At 42.4% G+C, this 23,460-nt stretch overlaps 1 protein-coding gene and 1 long non-coding RNA gene across 2 annotated transcripts in view; both read left to right on the top strand.

Moving 5' to 3' along the window:
- TNNI3K (TNNI3 interacting kinase) overlaps window positions 1-23,460 on the top strand; it is a 283,730-nt gene that overhangs the window by 245,515 nt on the left and 14,755 nt on the right. The window lies entirely within an intron of this gene.
- LOC118984434 (uncharacterized) lies at window positions 4,878-22,709 on the top strand. The gene is made up of 3 exons (XR_005065926.1): window positions 4,878-4,953; window positions 22,234-22,243; window positions 22,698-22,709. It is a non-coding gene; the product is annotated as an uncharacterized LOC118984434 (long non-coding RNA).

Raw genomic sequence — 23,460 nt, 5'->3', positions numbered from 1 at the left:
ATGTATACTTTTTGTGTCACTCACATGCTGAAGGTCAGATATCAAGCTCATTAAGGGTCTGCCCTGAAAAAATATAAAAGCCAAAGGAGAGTAGCTGGAATCTAAGCAAGTGCCACGATGCCTGTCAGCTGCCTTTTATCTCTTTCTTTTTAAGCTCAAATCTTCTTGAGGTGCCCATAATTTCTCTAATGAACAAAAGTAGAAAAATCCTCAATGTCATGGTATATGAGTTTGACGGAAGAAAGAGCTATTCATGTTGATATGAGGATGTGAAAGTACTTGGTACACCTCCTCATTATGTCCCCGAATGTGACCTAACAAGGAGGGAAAATTAAGGGAAGTTGAGATGGATCTTGCAGGAAGTTAAAGTTATTTCTCTGGAGGTCCAAAAAATAAGCACAGCCATCTATTTATAGTTTTAAAAATCTCCTCCTAATAGGTCCACGTGCACCACAGTGAAATAAGCAAACAATTCCCATATGTGCATACACACACACACACACACACACAAAGAGTGTAAATTGATTGCTAGTGCCCTCTGCTTTTCATGCTGCGGGTACTCTAAAAATCATCAGAATTGGAAATAATCTATGCTGAATAGCTGTGGGGCTCTGTGCGAGAGGCCCCTTAGAGCTGCTGTGGACCTAAGGCAACCTTGTGGCTCTTTTTCGAGTTACTTTGCTCTCTAGCGCCACCTAGCAATCAGTTGACAAACCTCTCGTGGGGCCTACAGCCCCTAATATTTAAAAAGGGAGAAAGGCTTGGAGATTTATTTCACACTGAACAAAAGACATTCAGCCTTAAAGTTAGGAGCATGTGAAAAATGTCAGTCTTTCCTTTCAGTTCCTTGACTTTTAAAATCACCCTTAGTTTGAAACAGGCTTTCTCCATGAAAAAAAAAAAGAACATCAAACAAAACATTCAGAAGAGGAAGTGATGAATAAATGGGAAATTAATGGAAGTGAAGACATGAGAAGAGCTCTGCAGATGTAAAAGTGGCACCTATTTTATAAGCTGCAAGGCACAAAGCTTTGCATGGAAAGAGTGAGTGACTGACACATTTAGGTTACAACATATGCACCAGAGAGAGAGAATGAGATGCAACTCTTGCCACGGCTCTTCTGAGGCTATAATTTCATGTTCTTTTCTATCCTTAGTAGTGCTTGTGAGTAACCTAAAATGGGCTCCCTCATCACCCAAAGGGCCAGCCACAGTATGCTTTCCTCTTCAAGCATTTTGTAATACTAATTAACTAATTCCCAGCCACTTGCCTGGAACCTGCGAAGTTTGCCAGAGGCAAACGGCTAAATAAAAGGTGACAGATTTCTCAGTTTCCAATTAGATGAAATGACATATTGGGACAACGAATAGCCTGACTTTCTAATGATGAGAGTTTTATGAGTTTTCATTCCTGGAAAAGAAGAGCAACCCTGGCCCTGTCTCTATTCACAACCAAAACAGAAGCCTAGACCCACTCTGTACATCAAAGCCCACAGATCCTGCCTTTGGCAGTGACGGTTGCTGTGTGGACTGAAAGTAAGACTTGGTCCAAAAATGCTGCTTTTGAGACTGCTTCTCCTCTGCTGAAATGTCTGACAAGACACAGCACAGGGACCAAAGAGAACAACGGGCCTAATTAAATCTGTACAGGCAGCATTGTGCACTGTTCAACAGCCTGACTCTAGCTCTGGCCCCGCCCAGCTCCCTCCTGACTTCAGTGTTTGTGCTTGAATCTCTTGCTAGCATGGCAACTGTTGCTATGTTTGCAGTAATAAGAAGTGGGCTATGCTGGTGTCTCTATAATGATTCAGATACAAGAGCAATGATTTCCAAATGGATTTCTGAAGCAGCTCTTACAATGGCACTGCACAGTTTAGCAGGTTTAATTCTTCATAGACTTTTTTTTCCTTTTCTCCTTTGACACCTCCCATGTGGACTAAATCTAACCCTCATATAATGCAAAAATGGCAACATCCTTCCTTTTGCTTGCTAGTATTTGAAAGTGGAAGTTTCCTGTTAAAGAAGACATTCCATGAGTCATTATTTTTTATTATTTCCTGGAAACAATGAGATTGAGGATGTGTGTGTGTGTGTGTGTAAAAATACATCCATATACATATATAAATAAATACATAAATAAATACAGCCTGAAAAAATGTGAACCCAGCAAAAAATTAATCCCTGTATTAATCAAAGTGGAATGAAAACCATCTACCATTAATATTCATGATACTAGCTGAGCATTTCCTATTAATGAGCAGATGTTTTAAAGGCCTTGATTGCAAAGAAGTACAAATGCACTAGTGGATATATGTTGAAATTTCTGCATTCTCTTCCAAAGAGATAGTGAAAAATAATAAAATCTTTATTTACGGGGGGGCTTAATTAGGTGCCTTTTTGCCAGCCAGTTGTAACTGCCCCACTACATGTCATGAATGCTAACACATCCTAGACTCCTGAAGAGATGTGATTGGGTAAGACTACATGCACTGATGACAGTATTAACCTGGCCAAAAAGAAAGAAAAAGAAGACACATACATGTTTTTATCACTTTCTGTGTACCAGGCACTATTGTGCATTTCTTGTATGCCAATCGCCTTATTGACTTATCACAACTCTTTTACAAGGTAAGATTTATTTATCAACATTCTACAAATGAGAAACCTGGAGCACAGAAAGGACAACTGACCTGCCCCAGGCTTTGTAACTAGTGAACAGCCTAGAGCAGCCTGACTCCAAAGCCCACGATCTTTGCACTGCTTGCTGAGCTGCTGTTCAGTAAGAGAGCTGCTCTTATGCTAATCAACCATGTGGCATGGGCAAGTCCCTTCTGACCTTGGGGTTCAGGATTCTCATCCACACTGAAACACGTGAACTTGATCCTTGCTACTCCAGGAGCAGCCCGCGAATCAGCAGCTTCAGCTTCACCCAGAGATCTTATTAGGAACTCAGCATTCACTCCCAGGCTCCATGTGGACTTTCCGAGTCACAAGCAACATTCTAACAAGATTTTAACTGGCATGAATATACACTAAAATTTAAGAAGCACAGGACTTGCCAGCATCTATGGACCTACCCCTCCCAGCTCAAGTATATGTAGAATGTTGTCCCTCTGATCTCTATATTTCTAGATCCTACCTTTCCTCCAATGTTACATCACTGCTCCCTATAAAGCATTCCTAATCTGCTGCTATACCCGATGAAAGATTTTTCTCTCTTCTAAGAGAAGTTTTATTTATTTCAGTTCACTCACCACTTTTTACTTAGTATTCTGTTTCTGTTGCGTGTGTTCCTTGATGGGGAGACCCAACCACATAAAACAATGTTTTACCTTTATATCTGCTGGCATAGTGTACTATACTAAAGAAAACCTGTTGAAAGAAAGGTTGAATAAAACATTATCTTAATTTAGTTGCAGATGGCATATAAGGCTCTAATTGTAAGATCCCCATATTCCATAAGCATTCTCCAAGGGTCCTTTAAATGTGGGTTGAAAGAGGCTTTTAAGTAGCACACATGCTGAGAGTGGTTTTTAGATATTTCACTGTGACCCCAACTTTTTAGCACACAATTGCATGAGAGATTCAGTAGAGACCAAACTCAGCTTCAAAATCTCCTCTAGGAAGTCTTCCTAGATACCCTCAACTGGTTATACAGCCATCATGTTTTTTGCTGTCTTATCCTGTGCATATTATATGAAGGCATAGAAACTATGTTCTAATCATTAGAATCATGTTAACTTCCCCCTTACACACACACACACACACACACACACACACACACACAGTACGTTCCTTGAGGTCTCCTATCTTTCGTCTTTGCCTTCTTAATATTTATTACAGTGCTTGGCTTAGCGTATAGTAAGTAAGTCATAGATATATGCATATTGGATAAATGAATGGCTTATTCAAATGCAAACTTTTAGACTCCAAAGTCTCTTTTGTTGCTCGACGTTAGTGTTTCTTGAAACCTAGGACATGGAGAAATACAGTTCTGTGGGGAGATTTAAGAAACGTTTTTTTCAGCCATGTTGGCATTCACTACCAACATGGACTTTAATTGAGTGTCATATGAGCTCTGAGGCTTAGGAACTCAAGTGCCTTTGGGATACCTAAGGTTGAAAATTGAAGCAGAGCGTTTTTCTCTCTCTTAGTAAGTCAGACATTTACTCAACAAACGTTTACAGAGTGCCTACATCGTGCTAGGAGTTTTCTAGAGACAGGAGATGTCAAGAATACATAGTATCATCTTTTCTCCCTTTAAATAGTCTACAACTAACACTAGGCCCCAAATGTGTTTACAAGTTATGTCGAGAAAGTGTTCAGTCATATAATATGCAAAATAGAGACATTAACTGAATAAAATACAAGATACAAGAAACATTGCACACAGGACAATGATTCCTCAGTCCCCATCAAAGTTGGGTGCCTACTTTGAGAACAGTCACCACTGTTCTCCCAGTCACCATCAGCTGCCCCATCATATTTCCCTGAATCTCACTGATGGTCTGAAATCTCTTCCCTTTCAAAGGTGATTTTAGTTTTGAGAAAAGCCAGAAGTCACAGGGCACCAAATCTGGGCTGTAGGGGGGCTGAGTCACCTGGGCAATTGGATGTTTCCCCAAAAAAACACACAAGATGTGATACATGAGCGAACGCACTGTTTTGATGAAGCTGCCAATCACTAGTTGCCCATAGCTGCAACCTTCTGAATCATCCAAACAGTAACCACAGAGGAATGTTCAAGCTTAATGCAACACTGGATGAAGGTTCATTGCTCTACTCACTCAGTCATTTGAATATAACAGCCACACAGTACACATGCTCACTCAGCAGCGTCTCCCAGCCCCACTGACTAGTGCAGTGCAGTGAGGTTGTCATTGTTCACTCATGTGCATTCTAGTCCACTCTCCTTGGTTGCCAGGTTATATCGATATCATGTAAACCATTCTCGTTATTTTAACAATGGTTGAACTTTTTCCAGAGAGACCTCATATAATACAATTTGATATATTAACCAGTGGGCACGTGACTCTTAGGTCAGTAAACACAGAAGGAGGCACTACTGATTGTGGGTGGAGATAGTCCATTGGCCTACTGCCTGGGGAGGTAGGTCCAGCAAGTCACCCATTTGTCTTTGTCTGGAAAGGACAGTGAATTTTTGGAGAAAGAACAGCTATGGGTTCCCTGGCAATGAATCTGTACACAAGAGAAAAGACAATGAAAATGTAGAATGAAAGATAAGGAAAGCTGGTTGGACATGGACTCATTAGCAGCACATGGTATAAATTTAAACATAGTTTGTAGAAGAAAGTTGTAAACAGAGAATTATCCAACTGCACACGATTCCCTGAGTTCATATTATACCTCAGAATGGTTACTCCATAGGAGGATCCTACACCTTTACTCTTTGTATATTTAAAAAGCAAATGGAACAGGGAACATGTAGGTGACTGTTTCATGATAAAACTACCCCTCTAGGCTGGGAAATGGCTTTGCTAAGAAGGGGAAATCTCTGGACCTAGGGAGCCAGCCCTTTGCTGTCCTTCTGAAAGGGGAAGAGAAAAGATGAGTCTCTCCGCACCAGTGTCATGACAAGGAATAGTAAGTGGGAAAGGGAAAGATCGTGTCTTCCTGGCCGACTAATACATCATTAGTCACCTAATACCACACTAGTGAGCTTTCAGTTAGCACTAATGGCTCCTTAGAAAAGTTTTCAGCTGAAAGTAAGAGAAAGCTCCATGAACGATTGTTTAATAAATCAGTGGCTTGCTTCTCACACATAACAAGAAGTTTGTAAGGAGATAGTCATGGCAATGGTTCTGCTGCTTGTCAGGCTACAGGCTCATTTTCTTTCCTTCTCTGTCTTCAACCTGTTGGTCTGTCTTTATCACGTTTGCGGCTACATGGTAACAAAATGGATGCTCTCGCTCCAGTGATTACATCTCCATTGAAGTCAGGCGAAAGGGGCTAGTGTGTACTGGCATGGTTTTCTGTCCTGCATCCTCTCAGCAGGAAAACAGTGACTTCATTGTCAGAACCTGGTCCAGGGAAAGTGCCCATCAGAAGAGAGGCTGGGAAGGGAGAGGATGATTTTCAGACCACGGAAGTGGGAACTGGTGTGCTAACCGGAGGAGAGTATGCATCTTGAAGCCAGAGATATTTGTGTTCAAATCCCAGTTCTGCCTCCTAAGAATGGTATACACTTTGGTCTTCCAGGCTTACTATAAAATAGGTATCATGATATTACTTTGTTTTAGTTTTTGCAAGGATTGGAGAAAATACATACAAAAACCCTTAGTACCATCCTTTGAAAGTTTGTGTTGTTTTGTTTTAAAATAAAGATAATCATCCACTATTTCACAATTCTGCCCAGAGATGAATGAACACCTTTCTGAGGCTGAGATGAAAAAGCCTGTGCCTACTTGGATTTCAGAACCCTAATTCAGGCACTCTCTTCTCCTTTTTATCACTTACTCTCTTTGAGGTAGTAGGACACTCCTTTTTCTCTTAAATAGATGCCTTACCCATGTGTTTCTTACAGCTTTTCCTTACCTACAGACACTGCTCATTTGTCAAATTCAACAATGTTGACCATTCCCAAAAAACCCTGCCTTTTGGATTAAAGTCAGGATTTCTGTGTGTTTTCTACTGAGCAGCTATTTACATGAAAATGACATAAATTGAGGGAAATGACTTTTAAGGATTCAATTTTTCTTTCTTTGTAATCCTTGAAAAGAAAACTGTAGCTAATTGTGAATGTGCCTGCTAAGTGCTAGCGTACTACATGAAAATGGAAAGGATGGAAAGTACTGAGAAATAAAAAATCTAAATACATTGGTTTTACACAAATGAACATTTTTCATTGTATATTAAAAAACAGTTTTTTTAATTGTTCAGGGCAAGATGATGCTTAGTTCTTCTAAATTGTTCAGGGCAAGAAAGTTCTTCTTCAATACTACTTTATCAGATACGGAGGGTGAAAATTGTAGAATCATTAAAGAAGTAAAATAAACATTGATAAAAATCATGTTAAGATGTTGGATGTTGCTTTTACTATGACATATATGGAAGGATATGGTATTTGACTAGGAAAGCACCTATGAACTACTTTTTGGTGTTGAGTAATCTGAATTTCATTTTTAGACAAGTTTTCTGCAGCTTGTATATTTTTTACTGCCTTTCCTTGTGAATGTGTAGACAGTTCTGAGTTTACACACTACCTGGAGAAGTTGAACTACATTATTTACCTCTCATTCTTACTTACAGAGAGATCTTTATCACAAAGGGCAGTAACTCCCCACTCTTTTTCTTATATCCATACAAAAGCAGAAAAAAAGAGGTAATTAAAATATTATTGAGTTTCTTGTTTTGTTTCTTTTTTTCAATTACTCTTCATTGAATTAGGCCAGCACCTTATACTATAATTTGTTCTGAAGCAGAAAGATCAATGTGTTATATTTGTCTATACTTAAGCTCTTTATCTTAGGCAAAGAAATATAGAAGTGTGAGCAGTATACAAAGTTTGCTAGAATTGGAAAGCTCATGAAATTAATCAGTTAACTCACAAATATGTGTTGAGCTCCTACTAACATATGTGGCACTGTGTCTGGCCCTATCTGGAGAGGAGATGTGTGTGTGTGTGTGTGTGTGTGTCTTTCTGGTAGCTCATCTTGTATAAACACTCACAAAAAGCTGAAGACATTATCTTTTGTTCTCTCCCCCCTCTTTGTGTTTCCCTTATTTTCTCTGTTTAAAAGGGAACAATATTTCACTTACAGATGAGAAAGACTCAATGTGTGGTCATGTTCTTTTAATACTATAACTCCTCCATTTTCCCGATTCTATTAAATCTTCCTTTAGGATGTTCCACTTAAGATGCATTCATTTAACACTTATTAAGCATCTACTATGTGCTGAATCCTAGGGTGGACATTGGAAATACAAAGATGAAGAGCATGCCTCCGCAGCCCTGAGAGAAGTCAGTCTAGTGAGGAGGTCGGAGGAGCCAACAGGAAGTACTGAATCAGGTGCAGGATGTCCCAGGAGCCTGGGGAGAGGCAAAGGAGGCTTCTTGAAGCCACTACTACTTAACTTAAGTATGGGAGAATTAATCAACTAGAGAGAAAAGGAACGGCATGCTGGGGAAAAGAGCAGCAGGGGCAAAGGCAGAGAGATGGAAGCCTGTGTGGTACCTCTGGAGAAATAGCAAAGAGTTCAGTGTAATGAGAACAGAAGAGATGCATGGAAATTTCAAGTGGGCAGAAGTAGATATAAGAGAAAAACATGGAGACCGGTGAGCTTAGTATCCAAGGGAAATTGCAAGGAAGAGAAGAGCTTTCCTTCATACAGCTTCCCTTCTGGTCACTAAGACCTCAGACTCTGCATCCAGGCAGTAAGCATGTGAGGCTCTGGGTGGCACTAGTTACAGAAACCAGTTTTCTGTGTTGAAGTTGCACAGGGGCGTGACTTTGAACTCTGGCTGACAGCCAATGAGCATGGTTTCTGCAGCTGTGGTTGGAATGGGTCATGTGAAAGATGCAGCTGGGTAGACAAAGTATGGTGCTAACGGTAAGACCCGAGTGACACAGGCACAGTGAAGTTCCACTTGGGACCCAGGATTGGCCCCTGAAACCATGCCAACCTGGCTCTCAGCACTCAGCTAATACCGTATTGATGGCACCATTCACATGGTCATCTGTTTATGAGGCTATCTCCTCCAATGATGAGGAAAAGGAAATCAAGTCAGAAAGATACAGACATCATGGNCATGGAGACCAGTGAGCTTAGTATCCAAGGGAAATTGCAAGGAAGAGAAGAGCTTTCCTTCATACAGCTTCCCTTCTGGTCACTAAGACCTCAGACTCTGCATCCAGGCAGTAAGCATGTGAGGCTCTGGGTGGCACTAGTTACAGAAACCAGTTTTCTGTGTTGAAGTTGCACAGGGGCGTGACTTTGAACTCTGGCTGACAGCCAATGAGCATGGTTTCTGCAGCTGTGGTTGGAATGGGTCATTTGAAAGATGCAGCTGGGTAGACAAAGTATGGTGCTAACGGTAAGACCCGAGTGACACAGGCACAGTGAAGTTTCACTTGGGACCCAGGATTGGCCCCTGAAACCATGCCAACCTGGCTCTCAGCACTCAGCTAATACTGTATTGATGGCACCATTCACATGGTCATCTGTTTATGAGGCTATCTCCTCAAATGATGAGGAAAAGGAAATCAAGTCAGAAAGATACAGACATCATGTTTTTTTTTAAAAATGGAATTAACTTACAAAAAAGATTCACAGCTTCTAGTTTGTTAGAAGCAGAGGCATTTGTTCAATGCAGAGGCATTGAAAGGTGGGTGATGAAACTGAGACCTACTGAGTTAACTGCCCAGCGTCTCAGCCATATGCCCTATTTCTCTTTACATGCATCTCTACTCCCACATCACTCCCATCTGCCTTCATTTTTAGTGCCTGGAATAGCACTTGGCACACGGCGGTTCCTCATCAAAAGTTCATTGAAGGAACCAGCACCTACCACTGACAGAGTGCTATTTATACTGTTCTGGCTTCCCTGTTGGGAGCTTCATACTATGTTCTTCAAAATGGCCATTTCACTGCAGCACACCCCTCCCTCCGCGTGGACAACTCCTCCCTTAACAAGCTTCAGGACTGAGCAGACCATGCGAGCCCCCAGATTGGGCCCTGTCCACATTGCGCCCAGGTGAATGGCTCACCGTGGAAAACCGCAGATGACTCTTGTTATCTCAAGAGCCTTGCTGATGACAAGACACTCGAAGAAAAATCCACTCTTGGGTCCTTAATGTTGATGCTAGTTTTGGATCATTAACAAAGGCTCTGTCAAAAGATTTGCTTGTTGGATCAACCACGTACACAGGTTTCTCAGTCAGCGCTGCGTGACTGGCTGGAAACAACGGCAGAAGTGCCCGAGACGAGGAGCACAATTTCTTCTGGCTGTGGAGAAAATTGGCGTGACCTGGCAGGCCACATGTGCTTTTGTAGGTCATTCATTCGGCTAAAAATTTTTGAACACTTATAGTGGGATTTGGGCATGTACTTGACTGAAGCTCCATCCCTTCCCTCAGTGAAAAAATAATTTTGATCCAATGCACTAAGTGCCCTTACTGAAGCGAGTCCCTGAGAAGGCGGAGAAACAGGGAACTGCTAGAAGTTGGGAGCCTGATCCCTTGCACTGAAACGTTCTCTCGGGAGAAAATGTTTGTTCAGCAAGCACGTGTCTGCAAAGGGTCGTTTCTTTTCCTTCCCTCTTTCTTCTTCTCTTCCTCCTCCCTTTTACTCTAAACCAAACCTAAGCAAGTCTGCTATCCAGAGGCAGCTGTTGCTACAATGCGGGGCTGTTAAATGTTTAACATCTTGTCACTTGCAAAACTGATGGAGTCATCCTTTTTGTTTCAAAGTTTCGTGTTTAGGGGCTGAAAAGCTAGATTGATGAGCAGTACCAGAGAGAAATATTTTTTGAGAAGTGAGTGAAGCTGATGACATGGTACTTTACAGTTTAGTGAAATTCAGCAAATCTAATTCTATTACGCTGTCAAAGTTTCACAAAAGGAAGACCTAAAAGCATATTTAAGATGGATCTTTAAAGATTCCAGAAGTCACACCACATCTGCAAAAATCAGATGCATCTAGCCCTGACAGACCTTTTTTTTTTTAATATATACAAATAGGGGAGTAAATAATCTTCCAAGAACGAATTAAGCTTAAATAAAGTGATCTTTGGTGATGCAGTGCCTGCCTCTTCTCCCTCATTAGGTGGCCATGCAGTACACCAGACCACGTTTTTTAATTCAAAGGCTTTTCAAAGTTTACATGGCTAGATTTATCCAGGCACACCAAAATAGAAGGTTCCTTTATGAATCATAGAACAGAGTGCAGAAATGCAGATTTTATAGAGCTTTTAAAGCCAGATCATTTAAGCCCTTGTTTATTTTCACAAGAGGAGATATCACACAAGAGACGTGGCCTAATGGATGCATTGTTACCAAAATGTCAGGAGCAATTGTTTTAAAGCATTTACCCACAACTCTGCGGTTTCAGTTGAGGTTCACAGGCTGACAAACTGAAAGGACTTTATGATGCCATTGGCAGTTGGTGGGACTGAAATGTTTATTATTAGCTCCGAGAGAAACATTGATGTGAAGGTTCATTTCAATCGAGATTTTTCTCCTCTATTTAATAACCACTCATTGAAGAAAAAAGTTTACTAGAATTTCTTGAGAACTTACAATGTACTGTACATTAATTTGATATTCCTAGGTGGTAGGAATTCAATATTCCTGCACAGTAGATATTATCTCTATTTTGAAAGTTGCAAAACTGGTCAGAACATGTAAAAATATGCCCTAAGATAGCAAGAAGGGAAGTGGGGGTCGACCCCAGTCAGACCCACCCAAAACCCCACATGTGCTCTGTCCAAGACAACATAAGAAATTCCATTTGGGGTTCATGTTGAAAACGAAGTCAGGGGTGTGGTAGAAATAGGAGGGGACATTCTGGGTTGAATTGTGTCCCTCAAAAAGACATGTTGAACTCCTATCCCCCAGTACCTCAAAGTGTGATTTTACTTGGAAATAGGGTTGTCACAGACATAGGAAGTTAAGCTGTGGTCATACTGGAGAAGTGTGGCCCTTAATCCAATACAACTTAAGTTCTAATCAGAAGAAGAGAGGGGCACCCTGGGAATGCCACGGGAGGACAATGAGGCAGATGCATCTACCAGCCAGGAACATCAAGAAACCAGAGGTAGGCATAGAACAGATGCCGCCTCAGAGCCCTCAGAAGGAACCAACACTGCCAACACCTTGGCTTTGGACTTTCAGCCTCCAGGGCTATGAGAAAATAAATTTCTGTTGTTTTAAGCTGCTTGCTTTGTGGAACTCTGTTACAAAAGCCCTAGAAAGAAAAGACAAGGAATACTAGGGCTTTATAGAGCCCAGAAAGAAATCAAGTTTGAGACTTGATACGTGGCCAGTGCCTCGCACAAGGAGCAGGAGTCACTTATTTTTCCTCTGTCCTTTGTGGTTCTACGGAAAACCCCCCACTTATACCAGTAAGAGATGTGAAAACCACATTATTGGTTCCTTCTTGGAAAAAAAATATATACGACTAACCAAAGTTACAGTTAAATGTGAACATGTTATAATGCTCATAGATGTCACAATGACACTGGGAGAGGACGTTTTAACTGAGGTTTCACCAGTGTCTCTCTGATGGTTGCTGTTGGCAACCAGTCCTATAACAAGCACGGTGAAGACCTAATGAGGGCAGGAGTCAGGAAGAGATTGCAGGTAATGGAGGTCAAACACAGCTGAGGTCAGGCAGGTGACTGACATCCGGTATAGTCAAACCAAGGAGATCAAGGTTTGAGCCGGGCAGACAACAGGTGAAAGCTGGAGACAGAACACTGACGGAAATAATTAAAAGCTGCATCTGACAAGGACGTTTGAACAAGGTCAAACAATAAGTATGATAAAATCTAAGGTAAGTCGGAGGTTTTCATCTTCAGAAACTTAGTCTTCTTCAGTTGGCTCTTTCTTTAGAGTGATCTTCCGTTGTTAAAAGCCCTATAACTTTACCCAAGCCAACCTAATACCCCATGGAGCCAGTTTACCTCCCTTATTCCCTCAGGATGCCGAGATCTGACTCAGCGGAGAAGGAAGAGCGTGCCTTTCGCAGAGGGTGTGGAGGGGAGCAGCACTGAGGCCTCCAGGGGCCCAAGCAGGAGGGGCAGGAGAGACCATCCACTCAGTCGCGGATGAAGTCATCCTCCGGGGACCTTCCAGCTAGACCTGGGCTGAGGATGAGAACCTGAAGTTCAGATCACCCACATCAATACTTTTTACTGATGATAACCATGGCGATTCTTTGCTGTGGCCTAGAGGGGGAGAGGGGCTGCCTAGGAGCAGAAGACATCAGTTATAATATTGGCAGAATCAGACTTTAGTTCATCTTGCCAGGTTTAAAGGAGGAATGATGAGTCATGGGGAGCATTGCAGGTGACAGATGATAACATGGTACCTACTGCACACATGAAGGTGGTATTACATATTCCCCACTACTGATTCAAAGCATTGATTTCTCCAGTTATTCTATTAATAATTACATTTATTACTATAAATATAACATATGTAACAGAATATAATATATAAATAGGATATAGTAATAGTCCTTATAGTACTATAATGAATGTGCCCTCATATATCCACACTCTTTCCCCAACTCTTATTATGACAGGGCAAAGCAGCTTATTTATGGGATTTTCCAGTGTTAAGATGTTCTGCATAGGTGGCATGTGCTTATTGACAATTCTCACAAGTGATCTCAGTAATTGTTAACCACACAACAGACAGTATTCTCTCTAGCAACCCCTCTCCAAATGTGACAGAAGTCTAAAGGAAATATTTACAGTGTATGTTCCCATGAGCAAAGTTACAAGGAAACACTGATAATAATTCAAAACAAAACAGAAATATCATTGTCCCCACCTTGGTTAGTAGAGATTATTCATAGCTTGTCCCCATTTCTGCAGATGTGACTCATTATTATGTATCACAGGAATTCTCGACACCTGCACGCACGTTCTCTGTGCAGTGACTCTGCAGGGGTAATTCTTTTAAAGGAGGTTGATAACATTAATCCCATTTCACAGATGGGAATACAAGCAACTGGCTTATCATATTTTCTCAGGTCATATAGTAAATCAGTGCCTCATTAACATTCATTAAAATTTTCACTCCATTCAATTTCAAACTAAGCTCCTTCCCTAAGGCACTTAATTAGCATCAGGAATTTTCTGGCATTCGCTCCTCACTGATTCATATGCCAAACAGTGGAGCCATGTATGAGCAAGGCGCAGTGTTAGTGGTACAAAGCCTGCCAGGACTGGTGAGTGGGTCAACTGAGCCAGCCTGTGGGAAGTAGTTTGGGATCAGTGTAGGGGTAGCCTTTAATAACAGTAGTTACTAGTAATAGTGATATTTATGGAGGGCTAGGTATGGGTAAGCCCCCTGTGTTGAGCATTTGATTTGCTCTTTATAACTCAGAGTGGCAGCCTCAACTAGTCCCCATTTTTAAAGTGAGGAAACTGAGGCCTAGAGAGTGACTTGTGTAAGGAATACAGCCAGTAACCAGAAAGGATTTGGGACGAGACCATCTGAGGCCAAGAGTCTCAATCACCAAGTTAGTGCTTCTCAAATTTCAGTGTGCATCAGAATTACCTGGAAGACTTCTTAAAGCACAAACTGCTGCGTTCACTCTGAGTTTCTGATTGGGTAGGTGTTTTGCAGAGTCAAAAATCTGTATGTTTTTAACCAGTTCCCAGGGGATGCTAAGGCGGATGGTCCAGATACCACATATCAAGAACCACTGCCCTAAGTGATATGGTTACTGAAAGTGATCACCTTTGACTGTGTCCAGCACACAGTAGGAAGCCATTCAAAGTTTTTGAGCAAGCAGTGACCTGGCCAGAGTTCTGCTTTTAAAGATTAATCTGGCAGTTTTGTAGAGGGTACCAGAGGATGACGGCAGAGCAGAAGGTTCTCAGCTCAGGCAAGTAGAAATGGAGAGACGGTAATAGATGTTGAGAAATATTGGCCCAGTGGAGTGGAGTGAGAGGATTTGCTGATTGACTGAACAGAAAGGGGTCATCAGAGGTGACTCTCTACTCTTTGGTGGAGGTGACTAGAAGAAGTGTTGAGCCATTAACAGCAATTTAGAGGACAGGAGGGAGATCCACCTTCTTGTGTATTTCATCTCCTATTTCCACGTAACTTCCTACAGTGTGCTCCCTTTATTTGTTGTTTTTTTATTTACGAGAGTTCCACAGCATTTTCCTTCTTGTTCTTTACCTATGGGACCAATGTATCCAACAGGCAACTACAGACTCTTTCTCTCTGCTGAGATGCTGTTCTTATTTCTAGGAGTTGTCTGACTTTCCAGCATCCGCCATCACCTCCTCCTTTTCAGCATGGCAGTGTAGGTCATGCTCTGCCCAAGGCTCTTAGTGGAGTTTACTAATCGTGACTAAGTTTACGGGTTCTGGGTTGTACCTGAAGCCTATCGGGGGAACACACTGTCAGTGACGGAGGCTTCATATTACAACATAAACAGTGTTCAAAATAATATTCTTAAGTTCAAAATTATTGCATTGTTTCTTGGTCTCACGCTTAGTTTTTATACAATTCCTTTCTCATAAGTCTAAGATGGACTTTTAAAACACTGTTTACAAATATGCATCCTTAAGAGAGTATTTAGTCTTCATTTTAAAACAAATTAGCTTACCTTACCTTAAAAGTGCAATATTTAGAAGTCCTTAAATTGTTTTTTTTTCTAAACTAAAATAATAGGAAAGCAAGACTAACTTCTGAGAAAACTTCTGAGAATCTCCTCACACAATAAATGGTTTTACAAAACAATCCTGCAGAATGTACCTTTAAAAGAAAATTCGATGTTATATATGGGATCTTCCTAAATTGCGGGCAGAGATCAGGAATGAGGATGTATTATGACTGAGCTATATCAAAGGTTAACATTTATACTGTTCACCATTCTATTGTGAAATGTTTGTTATCTATACCTGGATTTTGATCAACAATTTATTTTTCCCCCAAATTGATGGAACGAGGGTGTGAAAGTGTGACTGCATGTAAATACACTTACAGAATCCACTTGACCTTGCTTCAGACTTTTCAGACTTCTCTGAAGAAGTTGAGACCGCCATTTTTCTTGGTCCCCCCCAAACCTCCCTGAAATGTCATGAACCCACTTCTGTTCAGCTCCGAGTGGAGAAACGCGGCTCCTCCTTTCCGAGGCAGCAGCTCCCGATCTTCCAGGCTCAGCTCCAGCCGGCCAGGCCCCTCCGCCTCTTTCTTCCTCCGACCCTGCTCATCTCCTTCGGACTTCTCCTTCCCTCCTGTCCTCTGACACAGACTTTGTCTCACAACTTTAAAATAGCAACAAGCTTGTTTTTCTGCTTCCATTTTTAATATACTGGTAGCAAAGGAGAGTGAAGAAGGAAGGGAGGCTTGGAACATAAGAAGTATAGGGGTCGTGGCCCACTGGGTAGGGAAGAGATGCAATAAAGTCCTCTTTACTAGAGACTGCGTCCAAGACACATCAAGGACCTGTGTTCTGCATCCAGACGCCACACTTCTGATCATTCATAGCCTTGGCCTCAGCACGCTGCCCACTTTGGTCTTTTCAGTAAAGGCGTACGATTTCTGAAGAACTCAAATGAGTCACCAACTGCAAGACTAAAGGTTTCCAAGTGGTATCTATTTGTTATTCTTCCTGAAAATACAAAAGAAACCTCTTTTCTGGGTCTGGTGCTTTTGAGAGCTTCAGCCAGGGCGTGGGCTATGGATGGAGAGCGCCCTGGTTCAGAGCGCCCTCCAAGCTGTACCAGGTCTAAGCAGTTGGGTGTGGGGGACTTGAAGGCAGACGAACGGAAGACAGGGAAACCCCTCACTGAATTTAGACCTGGAAGGTCCAGGTGGAGCTGATTCTTCTTGGGTGTTTGTTTGAGGTTTTAATTTGCTCAGTTGTGAAGGGTGGTGACAGGGGAGTGGAGGTAGAGAGACTCCGGAATAGACCCCCGTGGTCCCAACGGCCGTGTCAGGGCCCTGTCCCTCAGAGCATAGGTCTAGCTTCTCTGGGTTCCGGGTGCCCTGACCGGACAGCGTTCCTGCAGTGTTTTCCTCTGGGCAACAGCGCTATCCCCAGCTTCAACTCAGGACAGTTTTAGAAAAACCTCCTTTCTCCCTCACCACAGGAATTTGCAGGGGTGAAATTACAGCGTATGTGCAGGCTGAGCACAGCCGTGGTGAGGAGCACACTCTCCCAGGTGAATTGGCTGCCTTCATATTCTGGCCATGCCATTTCCTATGTGTGATGTTAGCCAAGCTAATTAACCTCTTTATATTTGCTTCCTCGTCTATAAAATGGGGAAATAATAGTACTTTATGATTAGTGTGAGGATTTAATAAAACAAACTATGGAAGTCACTTAACATAAAATCTGGCTCATAGCCACTGCTCAATAAATGTTAGCTGCTATGCGAAATACACAGTCTACTACAATAAATTCCTACCGTATCACATACACAAGCAAATATAGATATACTATATTATATTATATTAATTATATTAAATGCTACTCCCATAAAGCCTTTTTCACTTCTTTTCTTTCTTCCTTCTTAATTGATGAGGACTTCCTATATTTCATGCAAGGGGGATATACTGCTCAGCCAGGTGGACTCACTGATTTGGTGAACAGGCCATTTCAGCAAAACATGGTATATATTATGACATAAGGGGCACAGGACCAAATAGTAAGTGCATGAATGAATAAGTGAGTGAGTAAACGTTTCTAGCTACTTCTCCTGAAATATTAAGTGCTTGGATCTTTGTGAATAAATAAAATGTCTTTAAAATCTGTGCTAGTCTATTCACAATGTCATTTCTGCTATGAATCATAACTACTCCAAAGCCCAGAGTGATTGTGGGTATGCATCCAACTGTTGTTAATCTTCCAAATGGGTAGCTGGGTTCCAGATAGAGCAAAACATCCAGGTGAGTAAGGTAGATCAATGTCCTTCCAAACATAGNAGTGCTTGGATCTTTGCGAATAAATAAAATGTCTTTAAAATCTGTGCTAGCCTATTCACAATGTCATTTCTGCTATGAATCATAACTACTCCAAAGCCCAGAGTGATTGTGGGTATGCATCCAACTGTTGTTAATCTTCCAAATGGGTAGCTGGGTTCCAGATAGAGCAAAACATCCAGGTGAGTAAGGTAGATCAATGTCCTTCCAAACATAGGTGGCAGGAAGTAATTACTATCTGCCTTAGCTCCTACCCTTCTCACTTTTCCAACTCTCCTGCTGAGATTCACTGGCCAGGGATTATTCTTTTTAAAAAAATCTGGTTTAGCTCTGTTGGAAATGTACAGCAGGTGAAGCATTCAGGCCCATGATGAATCGGGGCCAGACACAAATAGAAGGCTGTAGACTCAAGGGCTTCAAAAAGAGACATTTAGGGCAGTTCTGTGCTTGGAGCTGCTGCTTGCACTTGCTAAGAGCCAGACTCCAAAAGACACAGCTGCTGCAAGGGCGCATAAATAGGAGAAGCGTTGTTCCCAGCGTTCCTATGGGAACCCACGGCAGCTCAGATTACCCGTTCCCCAGACACGGTTTCCTTTCAGCTCGCTGTCTTATATTAAAAGGCAGACGAAGAGGTACACTTCCAGAGTGGTGCTTGGGGGATATTTGTAGTGGGAGTTGCATGACTAACACTCCCAACCCAGCACAGAGGCTTACTCCTGAGGACGGTGTACATTTTAAACATAGCATGAAAAAGAGGGAAAATCTGTCTTTTTTCCTCATATTTCAAAAATGTAAGTGGTTTATATTTTAGTGTCTGAAATATGAAAATGTGTGTGTGTGTGTGAGAGAGAGAGGCAGAGACAGAGAAAAATATTTCAGGAGGCAATCCCAGAATAACATACTCATTTTCTGATTGGAATTTGATGGTGTGATTCAAATCCGGATTAAAATTGGTGTTTTTATAGGTTCAGAATGTGTTGCCTTTTTACCTCAGCTCCTGACTTCAGTGAAAACTTTGCCTATAAAGGGAATCCAAGATTAGACTGAGTGCAGATAACACCCAGCATGGCATGATCCAAAGCTTCCCTGGGTTCCTAACTAGGAGCACAAATTCCTAACATCAAGTCCAGTTGTTCACTGGAAATTGAAAAATCCAAATTATTAATGAGAGGGAAGAACCGCAAGTGATCTCTGCACTCCAGCAGACCACAAGGCTTGCTGCAGTGTAGCAACACGGCAGAGCAGGAAACCATGAGCCCAGCGCACGTCTTCACCCTTCTCCTCCCTCCTCCTGGCCAGGTCATCTCAGACAAGTCACCTGACCCTCGTGCCCTTGTGTTTCTTCACAATAATAACAACAACCCATAATAATAATAATGTCTGTCCCACGTGGTTGCTATGAAGATTGAGTGAGCAATTAAGTATCTAAACATGTGAAAAAGATGTTCTGACACCTGTGATTTTAGAAAGCGCTTTTATAGACAATATCCTAACCGACACCTCTGGGAAACTCTTGGCTTTGTAAAGACGTGTATTACAAAACTGCGATTGTCATATCTGTGTCTTGCTATATTCTCTAGGCGATTTATCCAAGAGAACAAAGCGATTCTCCCAAGCCACAATTCCAAAGGCATGGGTCAATTTGCAGCTCTTGCTTTCACTAGAGAAGTGTTTTTGCAAAAGTGGGCACTTGGCAAGAGCCCTACTATGGCCAGACCCAGATGCAGTTCAGTAGTTTTTGCTGCAGTGTCCACAAAGCCTCCAGTGAATTCTTCTATGAGAGAAGTCTTTAAAACATACAGTAACTGTGTAGTAACTGGGCCCAGCTACTATTTGGAAGTACTCAAAAGAGCCCGTCGGGTGTTTAGCAGCCTGGTCTTTGCCTCGGTCACCTGGTTAGGGACACCTGCAGAGGGAATGCCTCTGTGGAGCTGCCCCAAGGAGAGGGGCGTTGGATCTTCCGACACAGTGTCACCAATGCTCTATGCCTGGCCCTGCATGGACTCTGGGGCTGCTACCTAGTCCTACCAGCTATGGCCAGGCCTCTGGTAGGTGCAACTGGTAACTCGCTCAGGAGCCTCCACCCCACAGCCATTCTTATTCAAAAACTGCACGAGAACACGCATTAGCAAAAAGTCGCACAACCTCTCTAGAAAGTCTCATTAAAGATTTTCCATTTTTTCTCAGACTGGGGGAGGGGGCGCTATGGGTATTCTTAAATTTAATGAATTTATTTATTTAGCAAATACTTTCCAGGGCTTACACCCCCTAAGCTCTGCCATACAGGGATATAATTTCTTCCCTCAGAGAGCTTTTGTTCTAGTCAGGGAGAAGAGTGATAGACTTTTCCTTTTTTTAATTTTTATTTATTTTTAGAAAGGGGAAGGGAGGGAGAAAGAGAGGAAGAGAAACATCAATGTGTGGTTGCCTCTCACATGGCCCCCACTGGGGACCTGGCCTGCAACCCAGGCATGTGCTCTGACCGGGAATCAAACCCGCAGCCCTCTGGTTCACAGGCCTGTGCTCAATCCACTGAGCTATACTAGCCAGGCTAGACTTTTCCTTTTAAGTAAATTATGTAGTATTTTAGAGCAAGGATGGGAAATAAAAGAATGCAGAAAAAGAGGTGGTCTGCAATTTTAAACAGAATGGTCACAGAAAACCTCACCCAGAAGTAATATTTCAGCAAAGATATAAACACAGTGAAGGAGAAAACCACAGGCCCCTGGGGGAGAACATTCCAGATAGTAGGAACAATAAGCACAAACCCCTTGAATGAGATGATGTCTGTGAACTCAGGGAACAAGGACACCAGAGGGGCAAAGTGGCCATAAGGAAGAGCAATAGGAGACACAGCCAGAATTGATGGGGGCGGCAGACAGATTATGGGGGAGGTGCAGACTGCTGGGAGGACTGGGGCATTTACTGAGGCTGGGGTGCAGGCCATTGCAAGGATCCGAGCAGAGAAGCTGGGCTGTTTGGTGTGTGTGCGTGTGTGTGTGTCTGTGTGTGTTATCACCATTTGTCCCCCTCATACCCTCTTCTATATACCTCGACCAACCCCTCCCCACCACAATCACCATGGTCAGCCACGTCCGTGAGTCCTTTTTCTTTTTTGCTTGATGATCACTCTGCTTGTTGTACTTTATGGCACTGAGAAGAATGGTGAGCAGTTAAGTTTGACCTTTAAATCTACTTTCCTCTCATTGAATTGTTTAATATTTTATTTAACATGGGCTGTGGGCTGAGCACTGGGGGAGACAGCAAGTGAAAAAAGCAGTGATCGATACCGTGATAAAGAACATACTAAAGAGGGCTACTAGCCAAGTACTGGGGAGAAGGAAGCCGAGGCCTGAAGATGAGCACGTTATCCACTGAAAGAAGAGAAAAGAAGAATGAAATAAGCAGAAATGGTCTTAAGAATGAGAATAGGGATAGGGATTCTTCCCCATGCTTTACAGGTGTGTCATTACATAATTCACACAGAAATCCCACAAATACGATAGGTACTATTATTCTCTTCCAATGCACGGAAAGGGAAACTGAAGCACAGGAAAGTTAAGTAACTTGGTCAAAAGCTACAACTATGCAGGACAGGTGCCTGTATGGAAAACCTGACTCTGTCTGACTCCGGCCCTGTGCTCCCAACCACTCGGCCAACCTGCACAGAGGACTGGGGCTGAGCAATGAGGCTGGAGAAATGATCAGGAGTTCAACTCTACCAAAATTCACTATTTACATATATTAAGTAATGCCAGGCCCCAAACACCAAGGCTAAGAGATGAAAAAGAAATCATAGCTCCTATTCTGAAGGTGTGTTCAGTCTGGTATGCCACAATCGAGGCTTTATAAATACCACTAAGAAAATGACCGAGGGGGCCCAGCAGTGCGGAGGCTCAGAGTACTTCTTACAGAATCTACAGTCGTGTTCCCACCAACGCAGAAGGCAGGACCACCAGCCTGCTCAGCAGGAAATACCAACCCCCAGCTTGCACCAGGGTTCAGAAAAGCACACAGGACATCACATCACACCAAAGTGGGGTCAGACAGCCCCCACATCGTTGGCAGGAGAAGAGTTTTTCCATGAGAACAAGGCACTCTAGCAACATAATACCATTTTGTTATTTGGGGTCTGACAGCAAAGAATACACAGAGGGGGAGAGAAAAGCTTCGGTGGTGTGTTCTGAGGCAAAAGGTCCCCGAGGTTTCGCACACATGCACTTAAAACAAGCATTGCTTGTAATTTGTAACCTCCTTAGGGTGTTTCAAATGGTTTGTGAAGATCAATGTTCTGCATGTTCAAAGAGTTTAGGGAGTTTTAAACCTTCCCATCCAAACTGGCCTGTCACAAAGAACAAAAGGATGTGGAATTTCTTGCAGGCATCTGAATTCACAAAACAGAGCCGGGAGATGTAATATCATCAAAGATGGACTTTGAACTTCCATCAAACCAAAAGGGGAAATGAATATGTACTGCTCTATAGGTGTCTATCTAGTTGTTGCTTTCATCTTTCATCAATAAAATTCATTTTGTGATTTTTATTTATGTACCCACCCAGTGGCCATTATTATAAAGTAGTGGTTAAAAGCTCAGGTTCAGGTGATTCCGAGTTCAAATTTGACTTCAACCATGTGCAAGCCATGTGACCTTGGGCAAGTTAGGTGGGCTCTCCAAGCCTCAAATGCCTATCCATAGGATGAAAACAAGAATATCACCATCTATATAGTGTTGAAATGAGGGGTAAGAGACTACAACTTATACATGTCTGATATATAGTAAACACTGAATAAATGTAAATTATGTATTTTTCTCTTTTGCCATTACCACATTTTAGTCTTTATTATTCAACTTGTAGATAAACAAAATGAAAGATGAGTGGAGACCTTATTGCCATTAAGACAGAATTGCTTGGCTCAGAGGTGGAAGGCAGATTAGGAAAGAAACACTCACCGGGTTCACCCATTGCTCTGAAGGAGTGATTGACAAACCATGGTCCATGGTCCAAATCCAACTCCCTGCCTGTGTTTTTTGTTGTTGCATTTTTTTATTTTAGTGGGACCCAGTCTCACTCATTTGTTTGCATGTTGCCTATGTCTGCTTTTAGCTACAACAGCAAAGTTGGGTAGTTACAACAGAGACCGTATGATCTGCAAAGCCTGAAGTGTTTACTATTGGCCCTTTACTGGAAAACTTTTCTGACCTCTCCTCTAGGCACATTAAAAAATCTACTAATTCCAAGCCACATAGCTCTGAACCTGCAAACATTGGAAGCTCATCTTCCCGTGGAAAAATATAAAGGCTACCTTCCACAAGGCAACACATTTACTCTGACTAGTCAATGCCAGGGGCTGGCTCTGTGAGGCCCCAGAGGATACAAAAACTTCTGAGGGGCCCTTCCAGTGAACAATCCAGAGCCCAGTAGTGGAGCAGATGAATATATAACATGAAAGAAGGTCTGTGCCAATGACAAGAGCAAATGGTTGAGGCACCACTGGGGCCACTGAGGTCCCTTCTCCTTTTCCACATGGCCATCACTTCTACCACAGAAGAGGGGAAGGTTTAACCCAAGACTCACTTTCATATCCGTAAGACCGCAGGGAATGGGTGCTGATTGCTCCAACAGAGAATCAGTCTCCGATTTCTCTGGCAGTGACGTGGAGGGTGAAATGGTCTGGACAGGTAATGGGAACTGGGAGCTTTTGCAGAGCTCACTGCTCCAGAACAAACAGTAGAAATGATCCCTGGAAGTATAGTCCTGAGAGCTCACTGCTCTAATGCATGCACCAGCTGGTAGTACAGCCTGTCCTTGAGAATGGCTAAAGAAAT

The sequence above is a fragment of the Sturnira hondurensis genome, unplaced genomic scaffold, assembly GCF_014824575.4.
Source record: "Sturnira hondurensis isolate 20B ecotype Veracruz unplaced genomic scaffold, ASM1482457v3 Scaffold0000648, whole genome shotgun sequence".
NCBI classification, from domain to species: Eukaryota; Metazoa; Chordata; class Mammalia; order Chiroptera; family Phyllostomidae; genus Sturnira; species Sturnira hondurensis.
This window is presented reverse-complemented; position numbering and strand designations above follow the sequence as displayed.